This window comes from Lepus europaeus, chromosome 2 (genome assembly GCF_033115175.1).
Source record: "Lepus europaeus isolate LE1 chromosome 2, mLepTim1.pri, whole genome shotgun sequence".
Classification (NCBI taxonomy): Eukaryota; Metazoa; Chordata; class Mammalia; order Lagomorpha; family Leporidae; genus Lepus; species Lepus europaeus.
This window is the reverse complement of record NC_084828.1, coordinates 71,052,351-71,066,907: the sequence shown is the minus strand read 5'-3', so window position 1 is coordinate 71,066,907 and position 14,557 is coordinate 71,052,351. Positions and strand designations below refer to the sequence as shown.

Here is a 14,557-nt window from a genome sequence, read left to right as displayed (position 1 = left end):
ATTACCAGAATCTACAAAGAGGTCAAGAAACTCCACAACATCAAGACAAATAACCTATTTAAGAGATGGGACAAAGACCTCAACAGACATCTTTCCAAGAGGAAATCCAAATAGCCAACAGACACTTGAAAAAATGTTCAAGATCACTAGCCATCAGGGAAATGCAAATCAAAACCACAATGAGGTTTCACCTCACCCCGGTTAGAATAGCTCACATTCAGAAATCTACCAACAATAGATGCTGGAGAGGATGTGGGGAAAAAGGGACACTAACCCACTGTTGGTGGGAATGCAAACTGGTTAAGCCACTATGGAAGTCAGTCTGGACATTCCTCAGAAACCTGAATATAACCCTACCATTCAACCCCACCATCCCACTCCTTGGAATTTACCCAAAGGAAATTAAATTGGCAAACAAAAAAGCTGTCTGCACATTAGTGTTTACTGCAGCTCAATTCACAATAGCTAAGACCTGGAACCAACCCAAATGCCCATCAACAGTAGACTGGATAAAGAAATTATGGGACATGTACTCCATAGAATACTATACAGCAATCAAAAACAATGAAACCCTGTCATTTGCAACAAGATGGAGGAATCTGGAAAACATCATGCTGAGTGAATTAAGCCAGTCCCAAAGGGACAAATATCATATGTTCTCCCTGATTGGTGACAACTAACTGAGCACCAAAGGGGAAACCTGGTGAAGTGAAATGGACACTATGAGAAACAGTGACTTGATCAGCTCTTGTGCTGACTGTTGAAGTACAATGTAATACTTTATCCATTTTAGTATTTTTTTGCTCTAGTACTATTGGTTGAACTCTGTAATTAACACACAATTATTCCTAGGTGTTTAAATCTTAACTGAAAAGTGATCCCGGTTAAATATAAGAATGAGAAAAAGAGAGGGAGGAGATGTAGAATTGGGATGTACAATGTAATATTTTATCCATTTTAGTATTTTTTTGTTCTAGTACTAGTAGTTGAACTCTGTAATTAACACACAGTTATTCTTAGGTGTTTAAATCTTAACTGAAAAGTGATCCCAGTTAAATATAAGAATGAGAAAAAGAGAGGGAGGAGATGTACAACTGGGGACATGCTCAATCGGACTTGCCCCAAATGGTGGAGTTAGAAATGTGCCAGGGGATTCCAATACAATCCCATCAAGGTGGCATGAACCAGTGCCATCTCACTAGTCCATGTGATCAATTTCAGTTCACAGTTGATCACACTGATAGATCTAAGAGTCAAAGGGATCACACAAAGAAGACTAATGTCTGCTAATACTAATTGATAAAATCAAAAAGGGAGAGAACAATCCAACATGGGAATTGGGAGACACAGCAGACTCATAGAATGGCAGATGTCCTAAATAGCACTCTGGCCTCAGAATCAGCCCTTAAGGCATTCGGATATGGCTGAAGAGCCTATGAGAGTATTTCAGGCATGGAAATCCATGACACTCTGAAAAAAAAAAAAAAAAAAAAGAAAAGACCTAAATGAAAGATCTCAGCGAGTGTGATCCCAGTGGAAAGAATGGGGCCATCATGGTAGGAGGTACCTTTCTGTGAAGGGAGGAGAGAACTTCCACTTTGACTATGACCCTGTCGGAATAAGATTGAAGTCGGCGAACCCTAAAGGCTTCCATAGCCTCGGCAACTCATGACTAGAGCCTAGGGAGATTACTGACGCCATAAACAAGAGTGTTAAATTGTTAAATCAACATCAAGAGTCACTGTGTACTTATGTCCCATGTGGGATCTGTCCTTAATTGGTTGTCCAATATGAAGTAATGATATAGCTAGTACTGAAACAGTATTTTTACACTTTGTGTTTCTGTGTGGGTGCAAACTGATGAAATCTTTACTTAGTATATTGAATCGATCTTCTTTATATAAAGATAATTGAAAATGAAAAAAAAAAACCTTGGTGTTAAATTGGAAATTTCATAGAAAATTAATCAATTTTATAAAAAAATATCATGTAGGATCTCTGTCATTAATGTGCTGTACACTGTGTGTTAATGCTGTAACGAGTACTCCAACAGTATTTTTCACTTTGTGTTTCTATGTGAGGGCAAACTGTTGAAATCTTTACTTAATATAAACTAAACTGATCTTCTGTATATAAAGAGAATTGAAAATGAATCTTGATGTGAATGGAAGGGGAGAGGGAGTGGGAAAGGGGAGGGTTGCGGGTGGGAGGGAAGTTATGGGGGGGCAGCCATTGTAATCCATAAGATGTACTTTGGAAATTTATATTCCTTAAATAAAAGATAAGAAAAAAGATACTTGTTATAGAGGTGGAAAGATGCTGTATTAACATCAATCATTTCCTGTGGTATCAGTAGATAAGGAGGGAAGAATGACTATGAATGAAGTTGTTTGTGAGTGGGATAGCAAATGTCGATCTAATGGTTTTTATTTTCTTATTGGGATGGGTAGCAGATTTCCATGATACTGAAGGGGAAGTAGTGTAAAAGAAGATTTAAGTAAAGAAAGAAGGTTTGAAATACATGTCACATACAAAAGTAAAGGGGGAATTTATAAGGGACATTTAGATTACTGAGCAAGATTTAGGGCCCTGCTAAGTTTTGAGGCCGTGGATAAACTGTGAGCTTGTCTGACCTGCTATAGTAACTTCTACAGTCTAGAAGGAGAGAAGTCGGAATGCTGGACTGCTCCAGGATTGGGTTTCTTCCTGTGTCACTGCTCTTCCTGTTTTCCTCCACCACTGAGCTCTTGTCTCCGAAGACTACTTATTGCTGATACTGTGACCACCCACCCCATCTCCCAAGGGATTTTTGTGTGGTTGGTGAGCAAATTTGGCTCAAGTGTTGATCAGGCTTGAAGTGTAAAAGAGTTGATATCACTAGAAAAAGACCTAAGCAAATAACTGGTAGCAAAGTAAAGGGTAAGTGTCCTATCATCCTCACCCTTCACATGACATAACTGAGGATGTTCTATGCTGCGTCCCGGAGTATTTCAGTAGGACTGAGCTCCAGTTTACCATAGCACTGATTTGCCTGATAAACGTGCCCTTCACTGCCTTTGTTTGTATTTCATGTATTGCTGTGTAAGGAACTACCCTAAAACTTAGTGGCTTTAAGACAAGGATTGGTTACTTCTCATAACTCATGGCATGGCTGTGTTTAGCTGGATATTTCTACTTTGCATGATAATATCAATGGGTCACTCATGTAGCTGCACTTGTGTGGAAGCCAATCCAGGGTTTGGTTATAGCTATGGATGAAATGACTGAATATTTCTGGGCTTCTCTGTTTCTTCACATGGCTTCTCACCATTCAGTTGTCTAGGTAGAGTTGCTTCCTGTGGTGTCTGCATCCCACGAATGCATTAGAGGAAGCTGCAGGGACTATTAGAACTTTGACTCAGAACTGGCAGTTCCGATGCAGTGTATTGGTAAAGCCACTTCCCACAGTGCCGGCATCCGTTATGGAGGCCGGTTAGAGTCCCAGCTGATCTGCTTCTGATCCAGCTCTCTGGTATGGCCTGAGAAAGCAGTAGAAGATGGCCCAAGTCACTGGGCCCCTGCACCTGCATGAGAGACCCAGAAGAAGCTCTTGGATCCTGGCTCTTGGCTTCAGATCAGCACAGCTGCAGCCATTGTAGCCAACTGGGGAGTGAACCAACAGATGGAAGACCTCTCTCTTTCTGCCTCTCCTTCTCTCCCTATGTAACTCTGACTTTCAAATAAATAAATAAATAAATGTTTTAAAAGGTGCAGAACCAGCCCAGTTTCAAGAGTTTGGAAAACAAACTGTACCTGTTGATAGGAGGAGTTGGATGGAAGAACAGAGCTCTGAGGAACTACTGAAGATTGTCCTTGCAGACAGTGTCTCTGAATTCTCTTTTCTGCCTCATATCCTTTCTCCTTTATTAGTATTTCCTGAGAGCATTTCCCAAATAAACTACTTACACATCACAGGATCTAAAATAAATGAATTTAGTAAGCTAGAGAGAATAAAAGCAGGAAGTACATTGAAGGTATTAGCAAAAGAATAAAGTGATAGATTATAGGGTCTGAGGAGTTAAAAAGAGCCCAGCAATGGAGAGAACTGAGGCCGGCTGACATGGTAAGTTTGACAGAATGAGAAGTCTAAGAGGAAAGGAGACTCTGGTTATATAGGTCCTGCAACAAGCAGGAATCACCAGAGCACACATGAGTTTTTATCAATCAGCCTGTGGATAGGCTGCTGTTACCACCTTGGTAGTGGGGCTCACCACTTTTCAAATCAATTCTGTTGGTTGTTTATGAGGCAAAAATTCCCTCAACTTATTGTCTTACATGTTATCAGTAATACCACATCTGGAGAGGAGGTAGCCAGTAATAGTGAAAAACCCATTGCAAAGTAAGGTTGCCCAAAATCAGCTGGAGAAAAATCTCTTCCCTGCCACAGCCACACTCCTGAGGAAACATGCTACTTATTAAAACTGGGACTTGCACAAAAATAAGTATGGAAAAGAAGAGAAGCTTTAGATCAGATTGGGAAAAGGTCGTGGTACTATGGAGACACATAAGAGCAGAAAGGTAACCTGACCTTTCTGAACATGTCTCCCATTTTGTATTGCATGGATTTTAATGAGATTAAACAATAAAATATTTTTAGGATTAGACTGAATATTTGTTCCATTCCTCTAATTCTTCCTTCCTCCATTCTATAAACCATGAATGAGAGAAAAATTATGATATCCCTTTTCTTGCTGTGGCCTATTGCTGAAGAAGCACTACATAGTTTCTAGTGCCCATTATTCCAGTGGCCTATGGGTATCCTCTTTTTCTCCCTTAGTTCTTGTTCATGACTAGAAGAAATTTCTCAATCTGTGGACATTTGCTTTTTCAGTTTAAATGGAGGGCCAAATGATTCATTTGTACTAAGTATCCAAACAATCTGCTTGTAAGATGTTTGGCCTTCATGCAGATTTTGGCAAGAAATAAGCTTCATGTGAATGACTCTGTTGCACCCTTAATTATTTTGTTAAAACTGATATTCAAATGATTATAGTTATTTTCAAGTAGGAGTAAGGGATGCTCTCATGACATAATCTATGTTTGTAGATTTTTTTTGCAAGTTTTAAATTAAACTTGGGTGCTCTTGTCTAAAGTATTTGTGTTATCATTTTAAAAGAAATTGTTAAAGTCTTTTTTAAAAGATTTATTTTATTTATTTGAAAGACAGAGTTATGGAGAGAGACAGAGAGAGAGAGAGAGATCCTCCATTTGCTGGTTCACTCCCTACATGGCCGCAACAGCCAAGTCTCGGCTATGCTGAAACCAGGAGTCTGGAACTTCATCTGGTGATCCACGTGAGTGGCAGGATCCAAGAGGCCCTCCAGTGGATCATTATATGCTGCTTTCCCAGGCACATTAGTAGGGATTTGGATCAGAAATGGAGCAGCTAGAACTTGAACCAGTGCCCCATGGGATGCTGGCGTCATAGGCAGAAGCTTAACTTGCTATACCACAATGCCAGCCCTAAAAGTTAAATTCTTATTCTTGTTGTTAGTGTAATTATAGATTATTTCATTCTTATTGTCTTTTCAATACAAAATAAAGACTGGTGATCCCTGATTCTGTTACGGGGAAAATGAGAAGGAAAAAGAGGACCTCCATTCTTGTCTCACACAGAAGAATTTCCACAGGGACAAGACAGTGAGCAAAGTAAGATTTATTTAAGATAGAGACCTCTGGCTGCAGCAGCCAGGCAGAGGTTTCCAAGAGAGGAAGACCCAAGAAACTGGTTGAAGTGGAATCTTTAAGCTCAATTTGGGGAACAATCATTGAAGAGCACAGACAAAATCCATCAGAAGGCTGGAATTGTAATCATGTCTAACTTACTCTTTTTTTTTTTTTAATTTGACAGATAGAGTTAGACAGTGAGAGAGAGACAGAGAAGAAAGGTCTTCCTTCCATTGTTTCACCCCCCAAATGGCCTCTACGGCCGGAACTACGCTGATCTGAAGCCAGGAGCCAGGTGCCTCTTCCAGGTCTCCAAAACAGGTGCAGCCACCCAAGGACTTGGGCCATCCTCCACTGCCTTCCCGGGCCACAGCAGAGAGCTGGGCTGGAATAGGAGCAACTGGGACTTACTACCAGCACCCATATGGGTTGCCGTAGTGGAGGGTTAGCCAAATGAGCCAAGGCGCTGGCCCCCTAACTTGCTCTTGATAAAACAAACAAGCAAAAAGCCATCAGAAGGGTGGGATAGGTAACTTCTTTCTATTTTCATGATAAAACTAGAAACTCCCTGGTTGGGATCTGCACTTTCGTTTTGCTAACGGTAGCTTTAGGGGAGTAGCATGCATTTTGTACACTATCTTAAGGAGACTCCCCCCTTTTCTCTTTCCCGCAGGGACATGACCTAACTGCCTATTAGTTTATTGTTACCTCACAATTCTAAACATTTCACACTTAAATAAAAATAATTTGTAAAGATATAGCCCAGTTGCACATGTGAGCTATGAAAATTGATTTAGGTGATAGAAGTTGTAAGCAGAAACTGAAAATTAATTTTGTCCTTACCTTCAGGTTTTTTTTAAAGATTGTTTTTGTTGTTGACTTTTTTTTTAGTATTTATTTTGTTTATTGTTTGAAAGTCAGAGTTACACAGAGGCAGAGAGAGTGAGAGAGAGGTCTTCCAACCGCTGGTTCACTCCCCAAATGGCTGCAATGGCCAGAGCTGGGCTGATCCAAAACTGGGAGCCAGGAGCTTCCACCAGGTCTCCCACGCAGGTGCAGGCACCCAAGGACTTGGTCATCCTCCACTGTTTGCTAGGCCATAGCAGAGAGCTGAATTGGAAGTGGAACAGCCGGGACTCGAACCAGCGCCCATATGGGATGCGGACACCACAGGCAGTGGCTTTAACCCACTGCACCACAGTGCTGGCCCCATAACTTCAGGTTTAATTTAACCTGTCCAAATTTGTAAACTGGGTGTTGGCCTGGTGGCCTAGCAGGTTGGGCCACCACCTATTGTAAGGAATTAGATGGGTTAATAGGTAGTCAGTGGAAATTGGGGTGAACAGAGCTTGCTTTCCCCCAAAAGTTTTCTTTAGCTTGGTCAAAAGTGCCTGCCTGCCCACCCCTTGGGAGCTTTTAATTTTACCATAAGAATAGCAAGTGAGTGGTTATTCCATCCTCCAGAGATCATAGTTTACTGTAAACAAGTTAGTATCCCACTCTGATTTTATCATGAGTAAGCCAGATAGGATAAAAGATTGCAAATCAGGTCTTTTTATAGGTTTTGTCCTGCCTTATAACTGAATGTCAAGCTGAAATTTTTTTCTTCTCTGAAATTGTGCTTAAACTCTGAGTACCATTGGCCCCTTCGGAGTTTTTCCTTTCTTGGAAGCCTCACCCCCACCCCACACCCCCATCCACTCTGTCTGGAGGTCTCTGACTCTAATAAATCTTGCTTTTTAATCTCTCGGCTTGTCCACTTGGAAATTTTTCTTCTATGTGAGACAAAGAACCGAGGTAATAATCTTTTCTGTACCACTGTTTCACCTATAACACTGTGATGCTGGTATCCCATATGGACACTGGTTTGAGTCCCGGCTGCTCCACTTCCAATCCAGCTCCCTGCTAATGCACCTGGGAAAGCAGCACAGGTTTTCCAAGTGCTTGGGTCCCTGCACCCACGTATGAGTACCAAAAGAAGCTCCTGGCTATTGACTTCATTCAGCCTGGCCCAGTCCTGTCCGTTGGGGAGTGAACCAGTAGATGGACAATTCATTCATTCTTTCTCTCTCTCTCTTCCTCTCTCTTTCTCTCTCTGCAACTCATTCACATAAGTAATATTTATTATCTATACAAAAGAAATTTGTAAATGAATAGAAATGATTACTTTTTCAGATCAGATTCTGTTTGTATTGGCATGTTCATCAGATATAAAATGAGAAAAAATTCAAAATTCCCTCTTTGATGGTTTTGCTCTTCTTGATGTCCATTCACTTTGAGCACTGGGATGGAATGTTCACTCCATATTTATTTCTCACATCCCCCAGTTGCACAGGATCCTCCTGGCCTTCTGACCAGGAGATGGACCCTATCTTCAAGGTGGGTATGTTGGTTCTTCAGTTTACTGCTGTTTTGTAGGTCCACATCACTCTCCTGTTTCTTTAGGCTCCTCTGTCCATCCCACCATCTCCTGCTTCCATGGCTAGCTCTAAAGCCCTTGCCTGCTGTGTGATGTAGAGTAGCTTAGTTCCCTGTAGGGAACAAAACCTACAGGGCAGGCACAGGTTTTTCTCTGCTCCTCTTTTATAGTATTTTCCTCTTCCTAATATGTATTATTATTATTTATGTATTTGTGCCTTTTTTGCATATCACTTCTGATAGAATATAAACTTAGTAAAGGCAGATGAAAATTCTTATATATTTTTTTCACACAATGGACCATACAATACCTTATATCAAGCAGGTGCTTTATAACCATTTATTAAGATTATTTGAATGAATGTAATTCCAGGCAGGTGGAAAGAACATTGTATTACTTCTCTTGTTTTTGTTTCTAAGTAGTAGTTTTTTATGAGAAAATAGATCTGAACGTCTTTTTCTGAATATTCAATAATATTTCAGTATATTTTTCTTGAAATTCGCAATACTTTTCATTGCTTAATCCTCAAATTCAAAACTATTTTTAATGCACCATTTACAAAATTATCCCACTCACCTGAAGTACTGATGTAAACAAGATTCTTATCTCTGTAGGTACTACAACTTCAGATGTCAGTTAATGATTGCTTGAGTGTGTATGTGTGTGTGTGTATACCTACATTTGTTTGTTTTCTCTCTCTCTCTCTTTTTTTTTTTTTGACAGGCAGAGTTAGAGAGAGAGAGAGAGAGAGAGAGAGAGAAAGGTCTTCCTTTTCCATTGGTTCACCCCCCAAATGGCTGCTATGGCCGGCCAGCGCACCGCACTGATCAGAAGCCAGGAGCCAGGTGCTTCCTCCTGGTTTCCCATGTGGTTGCAGGACCCAAGCACTTGGGCCTTCCTCCACTGCCTTCGCGGGCCACAGCAGAGAGCTGGACTGGAAGAGTAGCAACCAGGACAGAACTGGCGCCCCAACTGGGACTAGAACCCGGAGTGCTGGCACCACAGGCGGAGAATTAGCCTAGTGATCTGCAGCGCTGGCCTGTTTTCTCTTTTTTTGCACTTGTATGAAAGGCATAATCTGTCTTTTCTGAAATATTATCTTTGAAGAATCCTGAGATCTTGAGGAATTTCTCAGACCTATTTTGTAGTAATCACAAACCATTTCTCAGGCCTTGAAGAATCTCATCATTGAACAGTTGGAAAGTAGAAACTATCTGCCATGCTTATTTGTCACATTTGTAAACTGAAGCCTGATTGGGTGAAGGGACTTGTCCAAGGTCCCACAGTTGTTCAGTAGAACTGTGTCTTATGATGGGGAGTTTTGTTTCTCACAATTAACCTAGTAGTATTAGAGCTAGTGGCAAATCATAGGAGAAAAAACTCCAATGAAATTATTTCAAATGCTAGACCTCTTGCAGAAATTAGATTCTTAATGAATTTTAAGTATTTTTTCTTGATATGAAGTTATAATGTATGAAGTTTTAACACATTAATATAAATATGTGTGGGTTCTGTTTTCATCTATAAAATTAATGTGTGTTGGCTAAAGTTGGTATTGACCAACTTCTTTTTCTAAAAATGTGTATTATAATTTGTATAATATTTATTAAACAGGAAAACATATTAATTCATAGAGAAAATTTTCTTCAATTAATCAGAAAATATATATTATTTTCTGGTATAAATAGAAAGTTATAAAATTGACCACATAGTAGGCATCAAGAAAAAGCATCAATCTATTCTAAAAAGTCAGCATCATGCAGATCATGTATTCTGACCATGATACATACAGGTAAAAATCAGTAATAAGCAGCAATTTTTTAAAAATTTGTATATTTTTAACTAAATATGCAAGCATACCTTGGGTTAAAGAGGAAATCATGGAAGTTATAAAACATAGCAAAAAAGAAAAACACTACTAGCCTAAAAGATTACTTATTGGAATTATACCAGGGAAGTGATTGCCTGGCTTGTAAGGGAATAAGTTCAATGTGGTAGATACAATATTGAATAACTAAATGTATGAAGAGCAATATGGAAAGATTTTTAAAAACTAGTGAAATAAAAGTGAACAACAACATGAAATTATAGAGATAATATATTCCACACACCAGCAATTTTCAAATATTTGATCATTGTACCTCTATATAGTTTTAAAAAATTATTGACATTCCAAATAACTTGTAAATAATAGGCATACTTATAGAAAAAGAGCAGGGAAAAGTTGTAACTTATCAATAGTCACTTTGAATGTAAATGGCCTCAACTCTCCAGTTAAAAGACACAGACTGACTGAACGGATTAAAAAAAAAAAAAGTGCATCTATTTCCTGCCTACAAGATACACATCTCACCAACAAAGATACTTTAGAATGAATGTGAAAGGATGGAAAAAAATATTCTATGCTAATAGAAACCAAAAAAGAGCTTGTATAGTCATCTTACTATCAGAAAAAATAGAATTTAACACAGAAACTGTTAAAAGAAACAAAAGGCACTATATAATGATTAAGGGATCAATTCAACAGGAAGATGTGACTATTATAAATGTATATGCACCTGGCTATGGAGTACCTGGCTATTTAAAAGAAATGTTCATGGATCTAAAGAGAGTCATAAATTTAAATACAATAGTAATAGGGGATCTCAATACCCCACTTTCAGAAATGGACAGATTCACCAGCCAGAAAATCAGGAAGGAAACAACAGAGTTCATTGACACTGTAGACCAAAAGGACATAACAGGTATCTACAGAACTTTCCATACTAGAGCCATAGACTACACATTCTTCTCACCAGGGCATGGAACTTTCTCTAGGATTGACCACATGCTATGCCATGGAGCAAGTCTCAGCACATTCCAAAAAAAATCAAAATCATACCATGCATTTTCTCTAATCAAAATGGAATTAAGTTGGAAATCAGCAACTCAGAAATCTCTAGAACATATGCAAACACTTGGAGACTGAAGAACAGTGGGTCATTGAAGAAATCAAAAATATTCTGGGCCGGCGCCGCGGCTCACTAGGCTAATCCTCCGCCTTGCGGCGCCGGCACACCGGGTTCTAGTCCCGGTCGGGGCACCGATCCTATCCCGGTTGCCCCTCTTCCAGGCCAGCTCTCTGCTGTGGCTAGGGAGTGCAGTGGAGGATGGCCCAAGTCCTTGGGTCCTGCACCCCACGGGAGACCAGGAGAAGCACCTGGCTCCTGCCATCGGAACAGCGCGGTGCGCCGGCCGCAGCGCGCCAACCGTGGCGGCCATTGGAGGGTGAACCAACGGCAAAAGGAAGACCTTTCTCTCTGTCTCTCTCTCTCACTGTCCACTCTGCCTGTAAAAAAAAAAAAAATATTCTGGAAACAAATGAAGATGACAACACAACATTTCAAAACTTATGGGATAAAGCAAAAACAGTGTGAAGAGGAAAGTTTATGGCAATTGCTGCCTACATCAAGAAATTGGAAAGGCATCAAATAAATAGCTATCAATACATCTCAAAGACCTAGAAAAACAACACCAAGCCAAACCTAAAAATAGTAGGAGAAAAGAAAAAATTAAAATAGAGAAGAAAAAAAAAATTGAAACCAAAATCATCGGCAAAATGAAGAGCTGGTTTGTTGAAAAAAATAAACAAAATTGACACACCATTGGCCCAACTAACCAAAAAAAGGAGTAAGAAGATCCAAATTAATAAAATTATAGATGAAAATGGAAATGTAACAACAGATTCCACAGGAATATAAAGAATCATCTGAAAATACTACAATGAGCTGTATGCCAACAAACCAGGAAACCTAGAAGAAATGAATAGATTCCTAGACATATAAAACCTACCTAAATTGAGCCATGAAGACACAGAAAACCTAAACAGACCAATAACCAAGACATAAATTTAATCAGTAATAAAGGCCCTCCCAACAAAAAATTCCCAGGACTGGATGGCTGCACTGCTGAATTCTACCAGACATTTAAAGAACTGTCTTCGATTCTTCTCAAGCTGTTCAAAACAATTGAAAGGGAGTGAATCTTCCCAAATTATCTCTATGAACCAAGCATCATCTTAATTCCTAAACCTGAAAAAGATACAACAGAGAAAGAGAACTACAGACCAATTTCCCTAATGAACATAGACGCAAAAATCCTCAAAAAATGCTAGCCAAACACACCAACAAATCAGAAAGATCATTCACCCAGACCAAGTGGGATTTATCCTTGGTATGCACAGATGATTCAACATTCACAAATCAATCAATGTGATACATCACATTAACAAAATGAAGAACAAAATCTATATGATTAACTGAATAGATGCAAGGAAAGCATTTGATAAAATACAACATCCTTTCATGATGAAAATTCTAAGAAAATTGGGTATAGAAGGAACATTCCTCAACCCAGTCAAGGCAATTTATGACAAACCCATGTCCATCATCCTATTGAATGTGGGAAAATTGGAAGGATTCCCATTGAGATCCGGAATCAGACAAGGATGTCCACTCTCACCATTGGTATTCAATATAGTCCTGAAAGTTTTATCCAGAGCTGTTAGGCAAGAAAAGAAATCAAAGGAATACAAAATGGGAAGAAGGAAGTCAAACTATCCCTATTTGCAGATGACATGATTCTATATAGATGGGATCCATAAGACTCCACTAAGAAACTATTTGAACTCATAAAAGAGTTTGGTAAAGTAGCAGGATATAAAGTCAATACAGAAAAATCAACAGTGTTGTATACACAGACTGTGCCACAACTGAGAAAGAACTTCTAAATCAATCCTATTCGCAATAGCTACCAAAAAAATTAGATTGCTTGGAATAAATTTAACCAAGGATGTCAAAGATCTCTAGAATGAAAATTGGAAAACATTAAAGGATGAAATAGAGAAGATAAAAAATGGAATAATCTTATATGTCCATGGATTGGAAAAACCAACATCATCAAAATGTCCATACTACCGAAAGCAGTTTACAGATTCAATGCAATAACAATCAAAATACCAGCAAGATCCTTCTCAGATCTAGAAAAATGATGCTAAATTCATATGGAAACACAGGAGACTTCAAATAGCTAAAGCAATTTTATACAACAAAAACAAAGCCAGAGGCATCAGATTTCAAGACACACTACAGGGCAGTTATAATCAAAACAGTCAGGTAGTGGTACAAAAACAGATGCTAGACAAGTGAAACACAATAAAAATGCCAGAAATCAATCCAAGCATCTACAACCAACTTATATTTGACCAAGGAGCTAAAACCAATCCCTGGAGCATGGACAGTCTCTTCAAAAGAGTGCTGGGAAAACTGGATTTCTGCATGCAGAAGTATGAAGCAAGACCCCTATTTTACACCTTACACAAAAATCTATTCAACATGGATAAAAGACTTAAATCTACAACTAGATACCATGAAATTATTAGAGAATATTGAGGAAATGCTGCAAGACATTGGCATAGGCAAAAATTTCTTGGAAAGGACCCCAGAGGAACAGGTAATCAAAGCCAAAATTGACAAATGGGATTACTTCAAATTGAGAAGCTTCTGCGCTGCAGAAGAAACCCTCAAGAAAGTGAAGAGAAAACCAATAGAATGGGAGAAATTATTTGCATACTGTACAACTGATAAAGGATTAATAACCAGAATCTATAAACAAGTCAAGCAACTCAGCAGCAACAGAACAAACTATCCAGTTATTAAATGGGCAAAGGGCTTAAACAGACATTTTTTAAAAGAGAAAATCCAAATGGCCAACAGACATTAAAAAATGCTCAGGATCACTAGCCCTCAGGGACATGCAAATCAAAATCAAAATTTGGTTTCACCTTACTCTAGTTAGAATGACTTTCATACAGAAATCATCAAACAACAATGCTGCTGAGGATGTGGGGGAAAAGTTTCCCTAATTCATTGTTGTGGGAATGTAAACTAGAAAAGTCACTATGGAAGATGGTATGGAGATATTTGAGAAATCTGAATATAGATCTACCATATGACCAGGCTATTCCACTCGTTGGAATTTACCCAAGGGAAATGAAATCTGCATATGAAAGTTATCTGTATCCCATGTTTATTGCAGCTCAATTCACAATGGCTAAGACATGGAATCAAACCAAATGCCAATCAACTGCAGACAGGATAAAGAAATTATGGGATATGTACACCATGGAATACTACACAGCAGTAAAAAAAAATAAACAAAAAAATGAAATCCGGTCATTTGCAACAAAATGGATGAAACTGAAAAACATCATACTTAGTGTAATAAGCCAGTCCCAAAAGGACAAATAACTATATGTTCTCCCTGACCTGTGATAACTAGCAGAGCACCTAACAGGCAATCTGTAGAAGTGAAATTGACACTTTGAGAAACAATGACTTTAAACATCCCTGATCTTAACTGTTGAAGAAAAAAGTTTTTTTTTCATAGTGTTTG

At 38.9% G+C, this 14,557-nt stretch overlaps 1 protein-coding gene across 2 annotated transcripts in view; it reads left to right on the top strand.

Annotated features, from left to right (window-relative positions):
• Positions 1-14,557, top strand: part of ZBTB20 (zinc finger and BTB domain containing 20) — an 891,896-nt gene that overhangs the window by 254,246 nt on the left and 623,093 nt on the right. The window lies entirely within an intron of this gene.